Genomic DNA, 26,428 nt, shown 5'->3' with positions numbered 1-26,428 from the left:
AATAAGTACCCTCTTCCGAGAATAGATGATTTGTTTGACCAATTACAAGGTGCAAGTTATTTCTCAAAGATAGACCTTCGTTCCGGCTATCATCAACTCAAAGTTAGGGAGTGTGACATCCCAAAAACCGCTTTCCAAACTCGTTATGGCCATTTTGAGTTTCTTCTTATGTCTTTCAGATTAACTAATGCCCCAGCAGCTTTCATGGACCTCATGAATCGAGTGTTCAGACCGTATCTGGATATGTTTGTCATAGTGTTCATCGATGATATACTGATGTACTCCTTTAGTGAGGATGAACATTTTGATCATTTCCATACTGTCTTGCAAACCCTTAGAGATCACAAGTTGTTTGCCAAGTTCAGTAAGTGTGAGTTTTGGCTAAGGTCAGTTTTTTTTCTGGGTCATATCATTTCTTCCGAGGGTATTAGAGTTGATCCCCAAAAGACCAAAGAGTTTTGAAATTGGCCTAGACCTATTTATCCGGTTGATATCTGAAGTTTCTTGGGTTTAGCTGGCTATTATCGTCGTTCTGTTGAGGGTTTCTCCTCTATAGTGTCTCCTATGACTCGGTTGACCCAAAATAAAGTGAAGTTCTTGTGGTCCAAATCTTGTGAGAAGAGTTTTCAGGAGTTGAAGACTCGAATCACTTCAACCTCTATTTTGACTTTACCTGATGGTGTTGATGGTTTTGTGGTGTACTGTGATGCTTCGAGAGTTGGGTTGGGTTGCGTATTGATGCAGAAGGGTAAGTTGATAGCTTATGCTTCTAGACAGTTGAAACCCCATGAGAAAATTACCCCACCCATGACCTTGAGTTGGCTGCTGATGTGTTTGCTTTGAAAATCTGGAGACACTATTTTATGGTGTCTATGTTGATGTTTTCACTGATCATAAGAGTCTGCAGTATGTGTTTACCTAGAGAGAATTGAATCTTAGGCAGAGACGATGGTTTGAATTATTAAAGGACTATGATATGAGTGTGCTGTACCATTCGTGCAAGGCCAATGTTTTGGCGGATACCCTAAGTAAAGTGTCCATGGGTAGTGTTTCGCATGTGGTAGAAGGTAAGAAAGAGTTGGCTCGTGATGTACATCATTTGGATAGATTGGGGGTTAGGTTGTTTGACTCTACTGAAGGTAGTATAGGGGTTCAGAGTAGTTGCGAATCCTCCTTGGTTTTGGAAGTGAATGAAAGGCAATACTCAGATGCTAGTTTGGTCAGACTGAAGAAGTCAGTCAAGGACCAAAAATAGAGGTTTTCTCCCAAGGGGGAGATGGTGTGTTGAGATTGCAGGGTAGATTATGTGTCCCAAATGATGTGATCTGAGACAGAGGATTATGGTTGAAGTGCACAGGGTGCAATATTCTATTCATCCTGGTGCCACCAAGATGTACCGAGACTTGCGGGAAATCTATTGGTGGAGTGTTATGAAGAAAGATATAACAGCGTTTGTATCTAAGTGTGCAACATGCCAATAGGTTAAGGTTGAACACCAAAGACCTGGTGGTATAATGCAAGAGTTTAGTATTCCCACTTGGAAGTGGGAAGAGATAAATATAGACTTCATGATTAGTTTACCTCCTTCCCGATACCATCATGATTTTATTTAGGTTGTGGTTGATTGGTTGACTAAGTCTGCTCATTTCTTGCCTGCTCATACTTTATATACTGCTAAGGATTTTGCTAGATTGTATATCCGAGAGCTAGTAAGACTGCTTGGAGTTCCCTTGTCTATTATTTCTTGCCTGTTCATCCAGTGTGTTTTCCACTTTCAAGTGTGGTCATTCGGGTTAAGTTCTATTAATTGCATGTCGCATTCCAGACCCCAGAGTGCAGTGTGTGTATTTAGAGTCTAGTAAGGGATCTCTCGAACTTAAGATGATGGCTTAAAGTTAAGGGGGAGATGATAGAACAAGTAACCAAGCCAGACTCTTAGATTCAAATAGTAATGCCAGTATGATATAGAACATTAGAAAGTTAGGGTGGGACTCAACGCATTCTTATCTTTGTATTTTTCAGTGATCCCAATACCTACTCATGCCTTACGTTTTAGTTCCATGATCATAGTTCATGTTCATGTATGTGATAGAGAATCACGTGCTTTTCCAGCTCTAAAATGAGGAGTTCTAGTTTATTCAGTAGTCGGAATCACCTTCCATATGTTATGAACTTCAAATTGAGGTCATGCAGCTCATAACTCATGTACTCACGCTTTGTAGTGTGCTCAATTCCTATAATTCATGCTATACTCTTTATGATTGATGAGATTCAGCTTATATTCATGTATCCCCCATTTCAGATCACTTTGATGAATGCCCGATGTTGAATTGCTATCCTTCGGACTCAGTTAAGAGTCAAGTCTTGTATAATATCCTCCCATGCTTCAAGGTCTTCTGTTCTAACCTTTTAGTGACTCCTCCTTATGTAATGATAGTGATGATGAGTAAATGTTTCTTGTTGATGAATGATCATAGTATGCTTGTTTTAGATAAGGCCATAAGTGTGAAGTAAGATCTGGGGCCAAGTCTTTGATATATGTGATGGTTAGTGGAAATTTATGTGTGTATATTCTTGAGGTAGTGCGTAGGATTTATATTGATAGTGCTTTAGAGAATATATGAAATGTGTCTTCATGGGTGTTTGCCATGAAGTTCATATGTGGTTATAAAGATAGGGTTGAATGACATGTTGGGATTTTAGTGAAGGAACACAATATGCGCTAGTGAATCCATAGTAAGAGATTAGAGTTATTCATTGAAGTTGTAAGGCACGATATGCTTAGGGTGTGATCTCTAAAAAAATATATATATAAAAATTGAATCATATGGTTTAGACTAGTATCGTGGTGTGGCATGTTGTATTTTGTGATTTGAAGTTAGGCTTGATCATGGTGAGAGGACTTATGTTACTTTAGGCATTAGTAGAAAGATTTATCAATGCCCATATAAGAATTCTAAGTTGAATCAAATGAGTATGGTATTTAAAGGGAATAATATAGTTAAGGGAGTATTCGAGAAGTGCGCTAAGCTTGAAAGTAAGAAGTTGCATTGCCTAAGGCTTGGTAATTCTATCCTAGTTTATGAGTTATATATTTATATTTCATGCTATAGAGTGGTGTCATTGTTGTAATTCCTTAGTTGGATGTCTTGTGCAACTCATGCCCAAGATTCGTTGCTCCCTAATGCTACTAGGACTTCTTTAGAAAGAGTGTTGGAGAGATACTCCAGTTAAGTATAAGTGTCCAGTATAATTCAGTCTGTGTATCAAGCAATTCAGCTTAACAGTCAGGTAGACAAGTTACTGTGGTTTTTCCACCTTTTCACCCAGTCCAACTATCTGAAGTCTCATACGTACGGCTATCCCAAGAGATAATATATTCCATCCATATAAATTGCGGATTCAGTTCAGTCCTAGCATCATATTTCAAACTCAGCTATGTAGTCATGACTCAGTTCATAAGTGTTCAACTCATAATCTCAATTTTCCCAAGTATTTCAGCTCAGACAGTGTAATACCTTTGTACGATCTAAATCTTGTTGTCTCAAGATTTGTACTTACATAAGTTATCACTTCTCAATTTGATACGTATGATTGGATCATGAACACCTCAAGGGAATCCTAAATTCTCAGTGTGAATTAGCTCATTAAATCAAGTAAGGGTAAGTCAGCTCAGAATTCAGTTTCATGATGGAAATTTAAATGTTTCATATCAGTATATTCTTTCTCAGGAGAAATATCATGTCCACATTATTCCATACCTTTAAGACTTCAACATTCCTACCCATCATTCAGGGACGAATGATCCCAAGGGGGAGATAATGTAACACCCCACATTTTGGGCTAGAACGAAAATCATCGTTTCTATGCCTAAATGATCCAAAAGCCATAAATCTTATGCAAATTTGGCATGATAATCAATTATTTAATGTGGGAACCTATTTATCATAAATTGAGATCATAGAGGTCCCCAAACTCAAGAATGAGTTGAAAGCTTTCCTATAGTTCGAGTTTGAGTGAGTGTTGAAAATTAGGTCAATTTCAATCGATCATAACTCCTTGTATAGGACGAATTGGGTTACTACAATATGTAAAATGAAATTTCTTTGAGTCGTTTTTCCAATGACACCAATTTTGCCAAAATCTGACATCGGAGCAAAGAGTTATGCCCATTTTACTCCAGCATATCAGCCTAGCAATTGAGTGACGACAATTCTAATGGCTTGTCACAAATCTGATGACTTATCAGAATATGTCGTCAGCCTTAGATAGGAACTCACAAATTTCAACTCCTAGGTGATGGGCTATCACAGATCTGATGACTTATCAGCCTTGATCGCCAGCTGAAATTTTAGCAACTGGAAAGTGATTTCATAGGGGTATTTAGGTCTTTCCCTATCTCCAAAAACCTTCTCCAAGAATATAAATTAAACCTTAAGAATTATAATCCATATATTATCAGTTTTACAACATCTCAATCCTCTCTACTCTCAAGAATAAGATGGAAACTAGGGTTTTCTCCAAGATCAGGAAATAAAGAAAATTAATCCTTAAGTTCAAGATTTCTAAGAAAAAAATTAAGATTCAAGTTTCCTTCCCTTCCATTGATCAAGAATTCATCTTCCTAAGTGAAGATACTCAAGAAATGGATCAAGAACCGGATTTCATCTATCTAGATCCGGGTTCCATCTTTCAGACCTTATAATTTAAGGTACATGGGGTTTATACTAAAACTACATGGGCTTGGTGAAATATTCAAGCATGATTTAAAGATCTATCAAGCAAGAATTAAGAAAAGGGTTTTGAAATCCATGATTAATTATGCATTATAAATGTTAATGATATTGTTTTGGTCTTTTGGCCTTCCCCAAAAATTTATTGGAAATTATATATATATGTAAGCAGGTGTTTAAGGATGAATATTCAATTGAGAACATGAATAATAAAGAATCCCTCTCTCATACGTTTTTCCCATCTTTCGTATAATATGAAATGTTTTGAAATGCATCTTGAAAAACATGATACGAAATGTCTTGATTAATGTTATGATTTGAGTATAATTTTTTGAATTCAAAAGAGAGGGTTATGTATGTTGAATATGCATATAACAAAGAGTAGCGTGGTTTTCCAAAAGAACAAATGACCTCCATATGTTTGAATAATCTCATCATAGGTTTGACTTGTATTTTCGGAACATGAAATATGTTATATTGTTTGCTTGTTTGGGTGGTATGAACTGTGTTTTAATGAAAGAGTTATGCATGATACATTATGGCTCAGAAAAGAGGACTTGCAAGTTTTGGTTTGACGACACTAATTTAGATTATGCCATGGTAATTCAGAATATAATAGAATACATGTTTGAAGTCAGAATTTTTAGATGTTGAAACTAGAATAATGCATGATTCAGAACAGGATGAAATTGAGAATAAAGAAATGTTAGGTGGTTACCCGAAGAAGGCACGAGTTTAGACAACTCGTTTCCCGAAATTGCAATTTACCGATTCGGGTATATTATATTACGCTGGCCTAGTGTCGTGTGGCATATCAGAATTAAAAACTCCAACCCTTGCGGCATACTTGGGTTGGGGGCTTCCCCATCGAGTTAAAGGCAGATTCCATACCGCCCGTGGAATATCAGAATTGCAGGGGAGTGCCACCTAGCTCATAAGTAATACAAAGATCAGAAATTGCATTGACAAGAATGATTTATGATTTCCAGAAAGTGCCCATGCGTTATAGAACTATTTCATGCATGATATTTTGACAAATTACTCTCAACCTATTTTATTTACATACAAGCTTTATTTTGGATTACTTTGTGTACCAGTACATTTGTATTAACCCCCCCACCCTCCTGGTTCTGAGGCATAGTCTAGGGGTCCTGATAAGCAGTAGATTTCATCAAACAGGAGTGAAGAGTACCAGTTGGTGAGCCATCTATATTTCAAAAGGCCTAGTTTCTTTCATATAGTTATTACTTATTATAGTTTTGGTCTACTGGGGGGCCTTGTCCCAGTTTTCAGATAGTTGTTATTTGATCATGTAGTAGAGATTTCGCAAACGGTGTTTAGTCGATATTGGATTTTATTTCTCATTGTTAAATTAAATTTAGATTATGACCATGTTTCCGTAACAAATTTTATTTTTGCATTTCCTATTTATATATGAATGGTGTATATGATTACAAGTTAGAAGGGCTATCGAGTCTTCATAGTTTGGGATGTCCGTCACGACCATGGCCCTAGTTCGGGTCTTGACAGGAGTAGTGACTAGGAAAATATAATTATAACAGTAATTTGGAGTTTAACTGTTGACCCACTGTACTAGTTATTATCTAAGTAAGTTGGTTAGATTTTATTTAATAACTAGAGACTTAAAAGGTAATAGTTAATTGAGATAAAGATAAAGGTTAGTAAGGCGACATCCTGAGGCTCAAAAGGTAAATGATGAAATCCTTTTGCTCGTCCAAAAGACAGTAGAAGGTACATAACTTATTGATTCTTCATGCAAGGTATCAGGTTGGTTTAATATAGCACGATAAGAGTACAGATTTGAGAAGCCAGGAGGAACACAATCCTTATGTTCACCTACAACTAAATACAACCGAAGTTGATATTTGCTACTACTCAAAACCCCCTATTTAATTCTCTAGTTCTGCCCATTCATTAAAATGGCTGAGAGCTACAATTACGCGTATTCCCTTGGCATTAGACCCCAATATTGTTTGGTTACTATATTTGGCAGCGACTGCATCACCTTTCTATTAAAGGTGTAGCTTGGGCGTCACTAGAAAACAAATTAAAAATGGGATTTAAATTGAAGAAAAATTATTTTAGGGATTTTGGGCTTAAAACTTTAAACTCCATTTTTGAAATCACGAATTAATGAGTTTTAGATGACAAAAATCGAAGTAAACTAATTGAAATAGTAATTTGGAGCTTATCCAAGATAAAAAATAAAGGAAATCATCCAAAATCCTCTTAACCTGAAGGTCAAAGTCTCAACAATGAAAGAAAAATTAAGAAAGACATTTTATACCTGATCCGGTGCTTACCGCTAAAGCGATCAAAGACGGTCACCACTTTAGCATGAGTCGATTGCTAAAGTTGCCCAAACCACATGTAGTAATCGCTAAAGTGATTCCCATACTGCTGAAGCAGTGGCTTCTAAAGCGACTAACCCACTACTTTAGCAATACCAACTTAGTCTAGCAGGGCTGCTAAAGTGACTACCACTTTAGCGCTTCATTGTCTGCTAAAGCGGCTATACCAGATATATTGCTCCAACGACTTTTCTAAAAATGCAATATTGTAGATCAAGCCCTCGAAACTTGTTAAGAATCTCGTGAAGGCAAAAAAAATATATTACTAGACTAAATTTGACGCTTCAGACTTAATGGTGACATCAGATTTTCATAAAAAGATGGTTTTCACAAAATTGACCCCCGAGACCCAATTTCATAATTTTCTGAAATGAGGGTCAAAATGAGATTCAGAAGACACAAAATCAAACCAGCCACTCTACTTACCCAAAATCGACATTTTGGATCTGCTGGCATAGTTCGTTTTGATATCAGACACATAGAGCAATAAATGTACCAAAGACAACTATAAGGCCTTTTTAACCGCTAAAATGATAAACTCGCATAAATCATTCTGAATTGCATTGGGAACTATTTCAACCATCCCCACACCCCAAAAAATCACATAGAAACCATGGAGAAAGGTAAAATTATCAAAAGACATAAAAAGGTAAAATTCATATTATCAAGTCCTTACTATATCAACCTTAAGAATCTAGTTCGTCCTTAAGCTAAAGGTAAGAGAAATACCTAAATCAACAAAAAGATGGGGATAATTACTACGCACATCAAAATCGACCTCCTAAGTAGACACATCTACAAAATAGTGCCTCCACTGAACTTTAACCACTGAAATATCTCTAGAACGCAAAATAGATGTTGCTTCTTCAACAAAGGGAGACCTATTATCTAACTACAATGTTTCCCAATGAATTGCATGAGACTCATCCATAATATAACGTCGTAACATGGATACATGAAAAATTGGATGACAACTGAAATATCTGAAGGTAAGTCTAACTCATAAGCTACATCTGTAATAGTCTGAAGAATCTCAAACGACCCAATATATCTTGGGCAAAGCTTTCCTCTCTTCCCAAACCTCATCACACCCTTTATGTGCGAAATATGAAGGAAGAATCGATAACCAATATTAAACTCAATGCATGATGTCTATGATCCGCATAGTATTTCTGCCTACTCTAAGCCACTCAAAGTCTATCTTGAATGACCCGAACTCTATCCAGAGACTCGTGAAGCAAGTCCATACCTCGAGGTCAAATCTTACAAACCTCAAACCAATCAACTGGAGAGCAATAACACCTATTGTATAAAGCCTCAAAGGGTCCCATCTTAATACTATAATGATAGATATTATACCACGTAAACTCTGCCAAAGTTACTCTCACTGACTTTTACAGTCCATATTACAAACATGAAGTATGTCCTAAAAAATCTGAATAGTACGCTCTGATTGACCATCGATCTTGGGTTTGAAAGTTGTGCTAAGATCAACTCAGGTAGATAAATCCTCTGAAATTCCTTCCAAAAGTGAAAAGTGAAAATTGAACCTTCATCGGAGATAATAGACACAAGTTGTAATATCCCGAGAAATTTTTTGTTGAAATTTTGTGCGTAAACGTGTTGTGTTATATCTTCTAGAATGAATTATAAATTTTTCATATGGAATGTCTTAGATTATGACCCACTATTGCGTAGAGTATCTAATAATCTTTCCAACGATATGTTTCCAAAACGGACACCCGAGCGACGAGTTATGAACATTCTGATCGAACCGTGAATAGTAGTGAACAGTAAAACGTGTAGGAAAAAGTATTGAGGCCTGGAGTATTTTTGCTCCAACTTCAAATGATCATAACTCCTTGTACATAATGATATGGGTGATCTACTATATATCAACGAAATGCTCTACGAGTCCTCTTTCCGATGAAATTAGTTCCATCCAATTTGTCTATCGGAGAAAAAAGTTATGGTCGATCTACTTCAGCCTATCAAAAGTAAATTTTTGGGTCAACTTCAAACGATCATAACTCCTCTTACACAATGATCTGAGTGAGGTACTATATATCAACGGAAAGATATGAGAGTCTTCTTTTTAAAAAAATTGGTTTCATCCAATTTAGATATCGTAGTAAAATGTTATAGTTGATCTACTTCAGACTATCAAAATAGTCCACCAAAGGACAGATTCGAGAATTATTTGATTTTTAGGGGCGTTTTGGTCCTTTCCCCTCACCCAAAATCCATCCAAACCCTATATTAAAGCCTATTGGAAGTATTATATATTATATTTCATTAAATTCCCTCAAAAAGAAAACCCTAAGCTCCTACATCCAACTTCAAGAACCTCCAAAGTTCACCATTAATTCTGCAAATTTATTCAAGATTCCAAGTTCCTAGTTCAAGAACTCCAAGAACCATCTTTCAAAGGCACGATTAACATCTCAAAAATAATTATCGATCTAAAGTTCATCATTCAACGTATGTGGGGGGTTTTTCAACAAGAAATCTCTTTCGTTCTTGTGTCCAAAAGTAATTTTCTTTAAAAAGGCATGATTTTTATTTAATTTTTTACAAATTTGAAGCATGAACCCATATCTTATGATGATTATTATAAAATCTTGATGTTTATAATTTTGAAAGATGAATTTACATGTGTGGAGATATAAAACATGAATCTTGAACGATATTTATCATGATTTTGATATTTGGGTCATGAATCCCTATTGGAAATTGTTTTTTTTGAGAAAGTGTGTGTTATAAGCACGTTGATGTTGAATATTTGAGATATTTTGAATTATTTGACCTTTTGGTCTTAATGGAGTTATTTTGAACTCGAGTGTGAAATAAATCCACAATGTGGTTGATTTTGATAGATGGGAAGCATGATGGCTCCCGATGTATATTTATATATTACTGAAATTTTTTTGTTGTGGATTGTCTTTGAAATGATCTGAGCTAAGTCCGAGAGAAATCTTTAGCACCGAGTCGGAGGTATAAAGCGACCTCACTTCCCTAGAACTATGTGCCCCCGTAGGAGTGAGCCTGAGGCTGATTTATATAGTGATCACTTGTTTGTGTGGATTTGATATCGATAGTCCTACTCCGATGGAAAGGATAGGACGGCTCTCCCCAACGTGGGTTGTACGTTGGACTCTATGTAGCTCACATGGTTTATGTCGGTTATAGGATCTCCCAGTATGTGTGTGTTTCCTTGTGTCTATGGTGAATGGTGAAGTGATTTGAAAGTGGAATTGTGAAAGTCATTCTTTCGAAAGATTTAAATGATATTTACATTATGAGAATTGATATTCTTGATGAACTGAAAATGATTGACAAATTATATGATGACTTATATGTGTTATTATACTTATTTCATCCTCTCATGATTATGATGATTTTCTTCAGGCTATGTGAGTCTTTCATTCATCCTGCATATTTCTTATAACTATTTATGCTGATGATGTTTATAAAACTGCATACACCCCCATATACTCGGTTTCTTTCCATGGTACTGACACACATCTTTGGATGTGTTCTGTATTTTCTCGGAATGTAGGTTCAGGTACTCAGTTCCAAGTTTGACAGTGATTCTTTGGGCACGTTGTTCTACATCCTCTGTCGTGGTGAGTCCTCATGTTCTGAGGATGTGATGTCTGATGTTGGTTTCACGGAATTGCTTACATTTGATAACTGAGTATGAGTCAGTTGGGGTATGTCTCAATGGCTCGCTGGTTTTATTGATTTTCTTAGAGGCTTGTCAGGCTAGTATAGATGTTGGGAGTTGACTAATAAGTCATATTTTGCTATCTTTCTGAAATTCTTTTATTATTGGATGATGATTACTCTGTTGATATTTGAGGGTTATTTATGAAACCCCCATTGATTTGTGTTGAACTGAATGAAAATGGCTCAAAGGGTTAGCTTGGGGCTACTCGTAGCCTCAAGCACCGTGTGATGCTCCGGGACCCATTTTTTAGGGCGTTACACTAGTCCCTATCTAGCTCTAAGCTATTTAATAACTAGAAAGAAATGTTGAAATGGATAGGGACTCATTCTCGGATGATGAGGATACACCACCGCCAACTGCTGGAATGAACTAAAACGCATCAGTTGTGGGGATAATGCTGAGTGTTCAAACCTATATTATGTTATAATTAAGTGCAAAAAGGGTTATGCAATCAATACAGTTCATCTATGTGTTTCTCAACCTACTTAGATGTTGAGTTCCCTAATTTTCTCAAACTTAGGAACCTTCGATTCACATCTATTTTATTTATAGTTGATTAATCTTGTTATAACATTAATCATTAGGTAGGAACTTAACCTTCCCTAATCCTTGTTGATAATTCACTACCTTTAGTTTATTTCTCAGTTCGAGCATATCAACATAAGGCGAGATCTATTGTTTACAACTAACAAAAAATAATTAATACAAAAGAATTATCAAGATGTTCCCACAATCACTCGAACCCTCACCAACTATTAAGACAATATAGGAGTAATCATAGATCCCACAACCCTAGTTGTGGGTTTTAGTTCCACATGAAAGAGTAAGCAATAGCAATAACTGAATTCATGATTCAAAGTGATAAAACTTACAAAAGATGTAGTCAAAAATTGATTCTCTTCCCAAATTCAAGAAGAATATCCCACAACTAAATCAAAGAATTGAAAATTGAAATACAAGTTTAGAGACCAAAGAGAAGTAAAGTAGTCTTTGGAATAAGTTGAAGATGTTCAACCCTAAAACTAGAGAGAAAACAGATTAATGTTGTGAGGTTCAAGATGTTAAGACCCCTTTAATGAAACCCTAAAAGCTATTTTTCATATCCGTAACTTAAGAAAAATTTGAAATTAAAAATTCAGAGTTCTCTCCTTAGCTGACGACATGTCTGACAACTTATTAGAGATCTGATAGCTTATCAGACCATCTCGTCAGACTTGATTTCCATTTCTTGCCTTCTGCTTATGTGTGACGACATGCCTGACGGCTTATCAGAGTTCTGAAAGCTTATCAGAATATGTCGTCAGGAATGCTTCAAATTTTTGCCTTCAACTTCTGAGTGACGGCATGCCTGACAGCTTATTAGAGATCTGATAGCTTATGAGGACATGTCGTCAGAAAATCTTCTGCTTCTGAGTGACGACATTCTTGACGCCTTATCAGATACCTGACAGCTTATCAAGGGATGTCGTCACACTTTTACTCCAACTTTCTCACACTATCTACAACTGATGATGACTCTGATAACTTAAGACAAATTTGATGACTTATCAGACAAGTTGTCAACTACACTTTCATGGCCACTTATTCCAAATTCATCTCTTTTGCTCTTATTGTCTTTGTTTTTTTTTGCATCTTGAATTTCTTCATTATCAAAGAGAAAGCAATCAAAAACGACAAAAGTTGCTTAGGACTTTACAATTATTTCTAGTTAAAAGCCTCAAATGTGTTAGCATTAGCTCACACATCAACACTCTCAACTTAAACAATTGCTTGTCCTCAAGCAACTTAAACATAACTAAGAAGATACAAAGCACATTCGACAGTCAATCATCCATCTTAGCTCAAAACATATTTACCATCTCCAAGGTCAATTATCTCAAACTCAACTGTGTATATTACTGAAAAACAACAATGCAACACAAATAACTCAAGCTATGGCATCAACTTAGCAACAACAACCATGCATGTACCAATATTATACTGCCCAAACAAGTTAGCAACTGGCAACATAACCAATGTGCCTTTACAATAAAGAAGTCCTTCCTCACTCATATAAGAAATAACATATGTAATTATGGGGACAATCAATAGACACTTACTTTCAAAAAGAAGTTCCAGTCAATGTATGCCAAATACCATAAGCATGCCCTTATTTTCATTACCAAGGTTTTCAGACAGGTAAGCTAGGATCACTATAGGTCTTTTTCTTCGTCTTGTAATGTAGGCTAAGGGTTGGTATGATTCTCGATGATATTTAAGGTGACTAAGCCTCCTTGGAACTATACTAACTTTTGGAGTCTCACTTATTTACCTTTACCTAATTTCTTGATCACACATACTCCTGTTGGGTGCGGTCTTTTTGACAATCATTTCTTTTTTTTCACAACTTTTCTTTTCTTATTCTTTTTCCACCGCACCCCTCTTTTTATTCTACTTTTCTTCATACTCATTTTACATCACGCACCCCTATGGTAGCCAACCTCAACTTAGGCTATTTGCCTAAGTCAAAGTGCATAATATCCAAGGAGGGACCAGGGCCAAAACAGGTTCATTGTGATACAAATGGGAAGGTGATAGGTATAATAAAAAGAATAGGCATTCAGACTTAAAATTAAGATCAAGGGATATTAGTCGCACATGGAAGGTCATTTAGGCTAAAAGTGGACTAATATCAACAACGACCTATGATCCTTTCCTAACCGCTATCCTACAACCAAGGTAAGACTAACCGGACAAGTTCTGGATTTAACACACAATGGGAACTAGGCAGTATCTCACACACACATGGCATAAAGGTACATCACAAGCTACTACCCATTTGGTTCATGAAATTGTTAGCAGTGATTATCATGTCTCTAGTATTAATACCATAAAAAGATTCACAGTAGTCACATATAGATGCATATCACACAGTTACCAGATAGACAATTGGAGAGGTATTTATCATTCCAAAAAAAATCAACAAAAATATGTCAACTGTCCTAGATATTTGTTTTTCCCCCAGTTAGCCACAACACACCACAAAACAAACACAATACGCCTAAACATACCAACTCTACTAGGAATAAGACTCCGAGAAGAAGAGGCACGATAAATAAAACCCCAAGAGGACATCAACACCCACAAGTAGCCCCACCCTCAACTTAAAATCATGTAATGTCCCCAATAAGTCAAACTAAAACAAGAGAGTTAGAAATATACCTATGGCACCATGGGTGCGAAGATCTGATGCCAATCACATAATACAAATACAAACAACAAAATACCTTGGGTTGCCTCCTAAGAAACGCCTAATTTAGTATCGCGACACGACCTAACTCAGCTTTTTCCTCCACCTTGAGGATATGAATTTTAACCCTAATTTAGAGTCCATATTCTTACCTCGCTCATAGGGGGTGGTACAAAAATTAAGAAGTTGAGTAATAGATTGAGTGTGGTAAACCACTCGGCCTTAAAGTGAGGTCTGTTTTTATGTTGCTTGTCTAATGTAAAATCAAGAATATAGGATTCTTGTTCCTCATCTTCACACTCTTCTATTATTTTAAATGATTCCACAGACAAGATATCATCTAAACATAATGTAGAAAAGTTCTTTGAATGAGGCCCAATCAGTCTTACTTAAAAATTTACAATATCTACTACACACTCACTTTTATTCACTTTCTCGACATCTTCACTTCAAATTGGGCTAGAGTCTTTATTAGAGATTTTCTTGGTTTCTTCTTTTGCCTCTAGCACCATGTCCTCAATCTTGGCATCATCTCTCATGGTTGGTTAGGTTGGTTGAGAAATCACTGAGGGTTGCTCAACATTAAGCTCAACATCAATATAGGGTTCTTGCTCCTCATCTTTACACTCTTCTATTATTTTAAATGATTCCACAGATAAGATATCATCTAAACATAATATAGAAGAATGAGTTGAATGATTGACCTCTATATCCATCTTCTCATGAATGATTGGCTTCATTTCTTGACGCATATCACATACAATATCATATATTTCTTTTTGGAGATCCAACATTAGTTGAAACATGGCTTCAATGCCACTCTTTCAAGTGCTTCGTTCTTTTTTTCTTGACCACAAGACCTATCAAACTTATAAGAAGAACTAGAATTTGGGTTAGTGCAATAGGGGGAGGGGGCATTTGGGCAATCACTCTAATGTCCATCTTGACCAACACATAAAGAACAATCATACTCCCGGTAGGATGGAGATGGTGCATACATCTCTCTCCGGGGAGCATACTCCCGGTAGGATGGAGATGGTGCATACATCTCTCTCCGGGGAGCATATCTACAATCTTTTCAAAAGTGAGGTCCATCACAATATGGACATGAATCATCAAAATAAGATTTCCAACCATCAAGCTCATGTTCATTCAACGATGCCATAGTAATAAGTAAACTAAACAAAAAATCTACCTAACATAAGAAATAAAAGAAAACTAAATACAAATATTTACAGGTTTGAATTCAAGCAAGTAGGCTAAAATTCCAAACCAACTCAATATGACAAATTATTCCCCAGCAACGACGCCATTTTTGATAACGCTCAACTTACAAGTCAATTTTATGCAAGACGGTTGTCAATATATTTACCCAACTTTGAAGTTGGGGTAGAATCCACGAGAAATAATGTGAGTGGTGAGTAAACTAATTTAAAACTATAGATATAAGTTCAATTCAAAAAAATAATACGAAAAGATAAAATGGAGGTTTTTTAATGATTGAACAAAAGTTATTAACACTTCAATTCTTCTTAGAACTCAAAGCTTAAACTGCAATGTTTCAAATCAATGCTATAGAGAAATTAGAGTTGTGATCACTATGATTAGTAATCATCCATTGAATAGTTGTAGTGTTTGATTCTCATGACTTATGGGAAACACTAAATTATCAGTATCTACAGTTCATCTAAGTGTATCTCAACCTACCTAGATGTTGAGTTTCCTAATTCTCTCAAACTTAGGAACCTTCTATTCACACTGATTTTATTTTGAGTTGATTAATCTTGTTACAACATTAATCATTAGGCAGGAACTTAACCTTCCTAAATCCTCGTTGATAATTCACAACCTTTAGTTTATTTCTTAGTTCGAGCAAATCAACATAAGGCGAGATCTATATTTGTAACCAACAAAAATAATTAATACAAAATAATTATCAACATGGTACCACAATCACTCAAACCCTAACCAACTATTAAGATAATACAGGAGTAATCATAGATCCCACAACCTAGTTGTGCGTTTTAGTTCCACATGAAAGAGAAAGCGATAACAATATCTGAATTCATAATTCAAAGTGATTAAACTTACAAAAGAAGTAGTCAGAAATTGATTCTCTTCCCAAATTCAAGAAGAATATCCCACAACTAAATCAAAGAATTGAAAATTAAAATCCAAGTTTAGAGACCAAAGAGAAGTAAAGTAGTCTTTGGAATAAGTTCAAGATGTTTAGCCCTAAAACTAGAGAGAAAATGGATTAATATTGTGAAGTTCAAGATGTTAAGCCCCCTTCAATGAAACCCTAAAAGCTTCTATTTATAACCGTAACTTAAGAAAAATTTGAAATTAAAAATTCAGATTTTTCTCCTTAGCTGATGACATGTCTGACGGCTTATCAGAGATCTGATAGATTATCAGACCATGTCGTCAGACTTGATTTCCATTTCTTGCCTTCTGCTTATGTGTGACGAAATGCCTGATGGCTTATCAGAGTTCTAATAGCTTATCAGAACATGTCATCAGGCACGCTTTAAATTTTTGCCTTCTACTTCTGAGTGGCGACATGCCTGACGGCTTATCAGAGATCTGATAGCTTATCAGGATATGTCATTAGAAAATCTTCTGCTTTTGAGTGACGACATTTTTGATGGCTTATCAGACACCTGACGGCTTATCAGGGAATATTGTCACACTTCTTCTCTAACTTCCTCACACTGTTTACAGCTAACGATGACTCTAATAACTTATCACCAATTTGACAGTCGTCAACTACCTTTCATGATCACTTGTTCTAAATTCACCTCTTTTGCTCTTATTCTCTTTGGTTTTCTTGCATCTTGACTTTTCTACATTATCAAACAGAAAGCAATTAAAAATGACAAAAATTGCTTAAGACTTTACAATTATTTCTAGTTAAATGACTCAATTGTGTTAGCATTAGCTCACACATCAATACCCCGATTAAAATATATATGATTTTGTTGTACTAGTGGTCATGGGTTATTAGGATGAGTTTTCATATCTTACAACGACTCATTATTGTTGAGAAGAATTACTGAGTCTAAGGATGATTGGATACAATGATTCATCATCATTGATTTTGGGTCATCATGTTAACTCATTGTAACTGGGAACTAAATATCAATTCTCAGGTCCTCATTAGGATTAGTGACGTAACGAGTCATCTGAGGTGACAATGACTTGTTGTCTAGATTTGCCTTTTCTATGTTAAATTTTCAACTTCTAAGACTTGGGTCTGGGCTGCTAAGACGAGTTACACAACAACTTATTGTGATTGACAATGAGTCATCCTGACTAATAACAACTCATCCCATGGAGTCGTTGCCACTAGGATAAAATTCAACCTTTAGAACTTTTGGACTACTACTTAGGATGAGTCACCCAATGTGTCGTTGACACTTACCATGACTCATTTTATGAGTCGTTCTGTAAGAAGAATTCTAGTTGTTAACTGGTTTTCTATGCTAGTTCTAAAATGAAGTCTTAGGAACTTTTGGGGTGTTATAATAGCTCACTGTTGGGAACATTCATCCTTGAATAAAGATTAACAAGGCTGAAAAGCTAGGGAAAGAGATGTAATTCCAAAACTGAGTTCTAAAAGACGATTACTGACTTGATAACTGAATTTCTAACTGAAATATAAGCTGAACTAAATTTGTGAAACATGCATTCAAACTAATACATGAGAGCAACTAAGAAACATGAAACTGAGAGGAATACTAATGAGGAAACTATTACCTTAAGGTAGAACTGAACTAGAAGGAAATAGGAAAAGGTACTTTATCATTATATCTGATTCTACTTTCCTAAATAGCTCTCTTAACTAGCTGATTCCTCCAAAGAACTTTCACTAAAGAAACTTCTTTGTTCTTTAACTTATGCACTTGGCAATTAAAAATCTCAATTAAGACCTCTTCATAAGAGAGACTATCTTTTACACCCACACTCTCTAATGGAATAATTGAGATAGATAACTAATGCATTTCATCAATAAAGACACATAAAAAACTAGATGCACCGATGTCAAATCTGCAAGCAAGTCTAACTCATAGATCACATTGCCAATACGCTTCAATATCTTATAAGGGTCAATATATTGGGGACAGAGTTTTCATTTCTTGCTAAACCTTATCACCCCTTTTATGGGTGAAGATTTTAAGTAAACCCAATCATCAATTGTAAACTCAAGATCCCAAACTCAAGATCCCTTCTTTTCACATCTACATAGGATTTCTAACGACTCTGAGCTATTTTCAGCCTCTCTCTAATCAACTAAATTTTATCCATAGCCTCAAAAATTGAATCAGGTTCAATTAAGGTAGCTTTACTAAACTCAAACCAAACAATATGAGATCGACACTGATGAGTGGTGATTTACTGTAACGACCCAAGACTACCCCCTAGTCCTCACACAGTTCTTGAAACCATAAGTGATCCCATGATAACCTATGAACTAGCATACTGTTAAGCAACTGACTTATAACATAATAAATAACTATTCTGCTATATGGAAATATAATCATACTGAAAATCTAAAATAAATACAATACTGACAAAGCTTTACAATCTGATAAATCTGAAGGATGAAACTAAAATTTACATGAATGACTCTGACTGACATCTATGAAGCCTATAATATACTAACTATAGATAGTTGGGACATGTCTTCAACTAACACTAATCAATACACATGGAAATAAATGAACTGTACATGAACTAAAACTGTCTGGAGTTTCCGAAGTAGGAGAACTTATCACCTGCTAGCTGAAATCTGCAACTGTCTAATCATGATGCGTAGGCTGTAACTGATACCTACATTATAAGACAATGTAGCACATAGACACATATGTGGATTAGTGCTTCTGGAATATACTGAGTATGCTGGGGTGAATGCAATAAGTAAAACTGATTTCATACGTAATCATAAAACATGTATGCTAAGTATAACTAGACTTACCAATAGACTGGAATAAACTGAAAACTAAAATATCTTAAAGCATGAGTGACAAACATTCTCTGATAAAGATGGTGAATCTCTACACTTAGTTCTTGTAAACTTGTTATAATAATATAAGTATAACTAAAGCTAGAATATGATAAAACATGGATACTGTGTGAATATTGGGTCTGAAACCATGTGATAGACACTGACATAAACTAAGGATTTGAACGTACAATCACACTGAACACGAATGCATAAACATACTAACTTATCTGATTAACTGAATGTCTGATAGCTGAATATTGGGCATGTAAGACTGAACTGTACTTAGTCTAAATAATTGGACTGAAACTGTAAAGCATTATGCATATGAGGAAGGGACTGACTGAGTAACATGAGATAATAGAGCATGAATTCATGAAAAACTGTATTATTTGAGAATGCAAGACCAAACGTATAATATGATTCTAAAATAGTCTGTAAATTAAGGTACTGTAACTGAATAACTAATAATTGTACACTATGCTCAAGCAAACCTGAAACTGAACTAAGTTACTGATCTGATTACCGGACTGAGACTGTGACTGAGACTATAACTAAGATGGTAACTGAGACTGTAACTATGACTATAACTGAGACTGTATTAGATCTGAATACTGAGCTCTGATATTGAGTAATTGATAGCTGCGATTACTGATAACTAAGTTACTGATAACTGGGTTACTGTTTTTGACAATCCTAATTCTATAGAACTAAACTGAGTTCTATACTGAGCTGGGTGACTATTTATGAAAATCTTCATTTTGTAGAACTGAACTGTGTTTTATACTGAGTTTGAAACTTAAATTGAAATTATGGGAGGTAACCATCTAACTAACATACCCCAATCTGAGCTAATCGGGGTCCAACCTGTAACCCCAGTTGGAAGGGTGTCAGTATCATGCCCCGGGTAAAGACAAGCTGAAGAGCCACCCTTAATCTGGCAGGTGCTCCGAATAAGAACGGTGGTACCCTTAATATGGTAGGTAAAATACCTCATCAACCCTTAATATGGCAGGTTGATGTCTCAACCTATGTTTTCTATGTAGTTCTGGAACACAAGGACTGCTTCTAAGGATCACACCCTTTACTAGCTGGTGAGTCCCCATCCTTGGGTTCACTCGGTGCTGAATCCTACTCCTAACTGAATAGACACTGAACTGATTTCTAAACTATACTAGGCTGGACTGAACTGTGACTAATCATGTTCACTAACTGAACTAGACTGAGTTCATTAAGTTCTAGTGTCTGAATAAATACAATGAGTTCTCTACTGGCTGAATACTACTGATCGCGATGTTTCTGAGACTATCCTGTAACTACTGTAGCTATAGGTCAACAACTAGATTTTTGGGTATTGAATACCCCCAGGACTCGATAGCATGAAAATTAAAGCATAGCATGATCTTGAAAAGCATAGCCATAGTCAATTGTTCTCAATTTATTCATTGAGATATTTTATCAAACACTTGGAGGTTATGGACTTGTACATGAATGAGAACACATGGTAACGTGTCATTATTACCCTATTCAATTCACATGGGCATTCTATCAAGCACGTGGATATTAATACTTTAATATGGGGCAATTCGCTAAATACATGAGGATCATGAACTTGGACATGAGAATATCTTAAACACGGGAGCATAGCATGATTATATAACTAAGATCATGAATTGGGGAATTCATATGTAATTCGATTGAAATAGGATATGAGTGTTTCATCAAAACATGTAAAGTTCATAACTTGGGGATTCATCTTGAAATTGACTTAACATGATATGGGAATATTGCTAAACATCATGAATTTAGGATCTATCATGGAATTTACGTGAACAAAGCATGAGAAATTCAGATTCATAGCATGTGGAATTTAAAATCTTTCATGGAATCATACATGGGCTGAATTGAATTAAAAACATCATGAAAACATGAAATCAAATCTTTCTTGAACATACAAAATACCATAGTAATGGAAAATTCATTCTTTAATTAAAAGAAAGAGTTTTTGGGCTCCATGGGTGAAAGAAGACTCATGGATGAACTCTCACATACCTTAAAACTTTAATCTTGAAGGATAAACACAATCTTTAAAGCATTATTGAATTAGGAAACTTGAATTCTTGCTTTTCTTGAATAAAAATTGATGAAGTTCTTGGTGTTCTTGAGGAGGCTAGGATTTTTCTTTTAGAGACAAGATGAATAATTGAGTGTATATTACTTTTGGGGGCTGAAATTAAGTGTTATGGATGGATTTGGGTGAGGGGTGGTGACCAAAATGCCCCTTGACCCCTTAAAAACTGAATTAGCGTGTGAAACAGTTCCGTAACGCGTTGGACGTCGCATTGTGTTCCTATTACATCGGCTTACTGCCTCACATGGAAAATGCCATAACTTTTTGCTCGGATATCGAATTTTGGCGAAATTGGTATCGTTAGAAATCTAATTAAATTATCTACAATTTGGTGGGTCTTGAGATGAAAAATTATATGTATATAAAAAGTTACACACGTCTAAAGTAGACTCTTGTAGAATCGAATGCCAAACTTTGGATAAATCAAAGGCTCTAAGCTCAACTTTGTTCTAAGTGATTCTTATGAAAATTTTTCAACTCAAAAGAAAATAAAACATGAGGATAAAGATCATGAAATACATATTTACATGGGAATTATTTAGATCATAGCTTATACACGTAGGAACGACGGTTCAAAGACTAGCCCAATGTAATGCAGGGTATTACATTTACCACTCATTTTCACTGGACATTCATGCACATTGCCATGATTTAAATGTATAGACATATGTATGATTAAATACACTAATATCCATATTTTTTGACATGTAAGTTATGAGATAGAAAGATGTGGAATTGAGCTAAAAATGATCAAAAGAAGAGAAGAATACAGTTGGAAGACCTGGAGCAGAAACAAGCCTCAGTTACCGTAATCACAGTTTGAGGGCCACGATCACGGCCAGTCAAGAAGATCAAAAACCTTGATCACATGGAACTACCCATGGTCAAGGTAGCCGCACTAGCAACAAATCTAGTGCAATCGCGGCAACACAACATTAGGCCCAGGAGAAGTTTTGTAATTTTTAGCAGCCAACCCTAAATCTCTTAAAATCTTAAAACCCTTTCCCATTTACGCATTCTAGATACTAGCAATACTTTGAATTTGAAATTGAAATCTCAAATTGGGAAAGAATTGTAATTTGATTTGGAGATTTGGATTTTGGTATTTGTGAAGAATGGATGCCGTGAACAATCTTTTTGGTATATGTTTCTTTCTTTTCTTCATGAGTAGCTTAATATTTTAGTCTTGGAGTTATGTTGAACTAAGGTGCAATTAGTTGTGGGTTGTGATGTATTTATGTATATGCTAGTTAGTTGATAATAGGTTCTACTATTGTTTGATTAAATTGGTTGGGATTTGTGGGTGAAAGCCCCAAATGCTCAAAATGGGTTTATGGGTGAAAGCTTAAACCATCCTTGAAAGAGGGATTTAGATGAACTTTCGGAACCCACATCATCCTTGAAGAGGGATGTGGGAACCAAGGTAATAGTAGACAATAATGGATTTAGTTTACTAATTCACACTATCTTAGACATAAGAGTGAGTATAAAGTTAACTACATCTTGGGTATTTTCTTAGAAATAGGAATATCCAATTGAGGTACTAGGTGAATATAATCAAAACACTTCTTAGGTATTCGAAAGGTTCAATAGGTGAAATTCTTGAGGTTTTGTTGAGGAGCTAACGTTAAGGACCTTAGACCTAGCCTACCATATTGTTAACGACCAGCATATACACGAAATCTACACATACCCATACCTAATTTTCCCTTAGGTAGACATAATCCCAAGATTTTCTTTATATCGAAGTTAAATTGCAATTGTTGTATAGTTTGTGGAATTGAGTTACTATTGACACACACACTCTCCCAAAACCAAAACCCCCCATTTTAAATCATGTTTTTTACTTTATTTTCACTTCGGGTGTTTTCTTAGTAAGTGTTAAGACCCATAAGACTAGAATTCTACTTTTCACTACTTATGGATTCGACCTCAACAAAAGTTGAGACATTGACAACGACCGTTCTCTACCAAATTTCATGGTATAGGTGAGCGTTATCAGACACCTCCTACCATAAAGTACCTCAAATATAGCCATCTGAATACTAAAATATTAATTTGTAACTATAGACAAATTCAATCGAAGAGAAGTAATCATTTGAACTACTCTTAAAGTTGATCATGTAGACTCTTAATATATCCTGTAAGGTATGAATGGTCCGATCTACCTAACCATCTGTCTATAGGTGAAAAGTTATGTTGAGATGCTCTTAGGTACCTAGACCCTTCTAAAAAGACTTCTAAATTGTGAAGTAAATTGAGTACCCTTATTAGAAATGATTGTCAAAAGAACTCCATACAACTTAACCAACTCTCTAAGTTATAGTCTAGCATAATCCTTGGTTTAATTTACGGTGTTAACAGGTAGGAAATGTGTTAACTTAATCATTCGATCTGTAATAATCCATATAGAGTCATATTTTCTATGAGTATGACGTAATCCTTTAATGAAGTCAATATTCACCTTTTCCACTTCTAAGTAGAGATACGGATATTATGAGTCATACTACCTAATTTCTAGTGCTCAACATTAACCTGCCGGCAATTTGGATACTTAGTCATAAATTTTGTGATATACTTTTTTTATGTCATTCCAATAATAGACTTTTCATAGGCCGTGATACATCTTGGTGCTCCTGGGTGAATAGTATATCAGGAACTATGAGCTTATGCCAACATCCTTCATCTAAAATCATCTTTATTTGGAACACACAATCGGCCCTAACCATAAAAACACCATCTCCCTCCTTGGGAGAAAACCTCAACCTTCTAATCTTTAATTACTTCCGTTAACTTGAGAAAAATAGGATCGTAACTTGCTTTGCCTTTACCTCTAGCACTAAAGAAGACTCTGAACCATGACACCACCTTCAGCTAGGTCATTATGAACTCCCAACCTAGCAAATCTATGAATATTATGAACCAATTCTTCCTTATCATCCCGTATATGAGTAACACTAGCCATCAAAAGTCTCCTAAAAGCATCAACTACTGTATTGGATTTGCTCAGATAGTACAACATATTTATATCATGATCTTTCAAAAATACTAGCCATTTTCTCTAATAAAGATTTAGATTTTTCTGGATGAAAATATACTAAAGGCTCTTGTGATCTGTGAATACATCCATATGAACTACATATAGGTAGTGCCACCAAATTTGTAAGGCAAAAACAACTGCGGACAACTCAAAATCATGAGTTAAGTAATTTTTCACATGGGGATTGAGAAATTTAGAGGCATAACCTATGACCTTAATGTGCTATATCAACATATAATTGAAGCCAACATGAAAGCATCATAAAAAACAACAAATCCATCTGGACCCTTTGGTAGAGTCAAAACTGGAGTGGAAGTGAGTCGAGTTTTCAACTCTTGAACACTCTTCTCGCAAGCATCGGACCACTAAAGCTTGACTTTCCTCTAGTCTATCTGGGAAGTAATAGACGAAAGTCCTTCAACAAAATATCTATAGTTATTGGCTAAACCTAAGAAACTTATAATATCTAATAGAGAGATAAGGGTCTAGTACAATTCCTAATTGCTTCGGTCTTTTAAGTATTAATATAAATTCCTTTACCAAAAATGATATGACCAAAGATATTGAGTTTAACCAAAATTCACTAGACTTGGTGACTAACTAGCTATCTTTGAAAGTTTACAAGAAAATCCTTAAATGATTCGTATGTTCATTCTTTGATAATAAACGGGGATGTAATTTATAAAAACAATGACAAACATGTCCAAGTACTGCTTGAACTCTATATTTATATAGTCTATAGAAGCTACAGGAGTATTCATTAGTCCAAAAGACATTACAACAAATTCATAAAGACTATACTGATCTTTGAAGGCTGTCTTTGTAATGTCACATTCTCAAAGCTGACGCTAGCCAAATGTAAGACCCCATAAATTCCTAGCCCATTTCAGTCCTTTATAGCATCCCAAAAGAGGTTCCATACTTGGAAAATCTTAGCCAAGTGTTAAAACTTAGAAGCATTTTTAGCCTTCATAATTGGATGATCTTATTTTCGATCCTTACGACCTTAGATTGTCGATTTTTAAATTGATTAATGATCAGGGATTTCAATAGGTTATTTTGGGTGATTTTCAAAATTTTTGGACATCGTTTGGGTCATGTTTGAATGATCAAAACAGCAATCCAATGAGATCTCGATGCGTCGCATTGGCTATCACATCGGCACCATCGACGTAATGCGTCGGCTATTGCGTCGTGACCATCGATGCGGCCGTCGATCATCACGTCAATGGGCATATTTTTCTCACTTAATTTCAACTTTCCAAGGACATTTAGGTCCTTTTCCCCTCATCCAATTCAGCCCAATCATAAAATTAAACCTCCCAAAGGGCAAAATTCACTCATTATCTCACAAACCCTCTCAAGAACAAAGCCCTAGTTTCATCAAGTTCAAGTCCAAGTCCTAAGAATTTGTCAAAACTCTCACAAAATCAATAATCAAGGTATGCGAGGTGTTCATACTTGGTTTCCTTCCACCCTTGGAGTTCAAGAACCCTTTTTAAAACTATAACTTTTCAAATTAATAACCTACATGCACAAACTGGGTTGTATTTATGTTTATGTTGTTGTATGGGTTTCACTACAAGATTTAATTATAAGTTTCATGAACATAAGGTAGTATGTATGTTGGTTAATGTAATTCCAATGTCAAAACCCTTGAAATTGCAAGTTTAAGTTGTAGTCATGATGCTTTTGTGTTGTTCATTATCATATGCATTAATTATGCTCCCCAAGTGTTTGATAGAATGTCCATATGAATTGAATAGTGTAATAATAACATGTTAGCATATGTTCTTATTCATGTACAAGTTCATGACCTCCAAGTGTTTGACAAAATGTCTCAGTGAATAAATTGTGAACAATTGACTATTGATATTCTTTTAAGATTTGCTATGTTTTATTATTGATGCCATCGAGTCCTGGGTTATTTATTACTCAAAATCTAGATGTTTAATTAGTTACAGTAGTTATAGAATATTCCTAGTAAAGGTTAAGAATCATAGTACTCAGTAAGTTAACAGAACTTGGTGAACTCAATTTAGTACAATCAGCAACATGATCAGTGTCAGTTCAATCAAGCCTAGTACAGTTTAGTGATTAGTTCAGTGTCGATTTAGTTGGGCGTAGGATTTAGCACCGAAAGAAACTATGGATAGGGGCATTCCTGTCAGTTAGGGTTTGACCCTTA

This window comes from Capsicum annuum, chromosome 11, assembly GCF_002878395.1.
Source record: "Capsicum annuum cultivar UCD-10X-F1 chromosome 11, UCD10Xv1.1, whole genome shotgun sequence".
NCBI classification, from domain to species: Eukaryota; Viridiplantae; Streptophyta; class Magnoliopsida; order Solanales; family Solanaceae; genus Capsicum; species Capsicum annuum.
The sequence above is the reverse complement of the archived record's forward strand: the minus strand, read 5'-3'. Positions refer to the sequence as shown.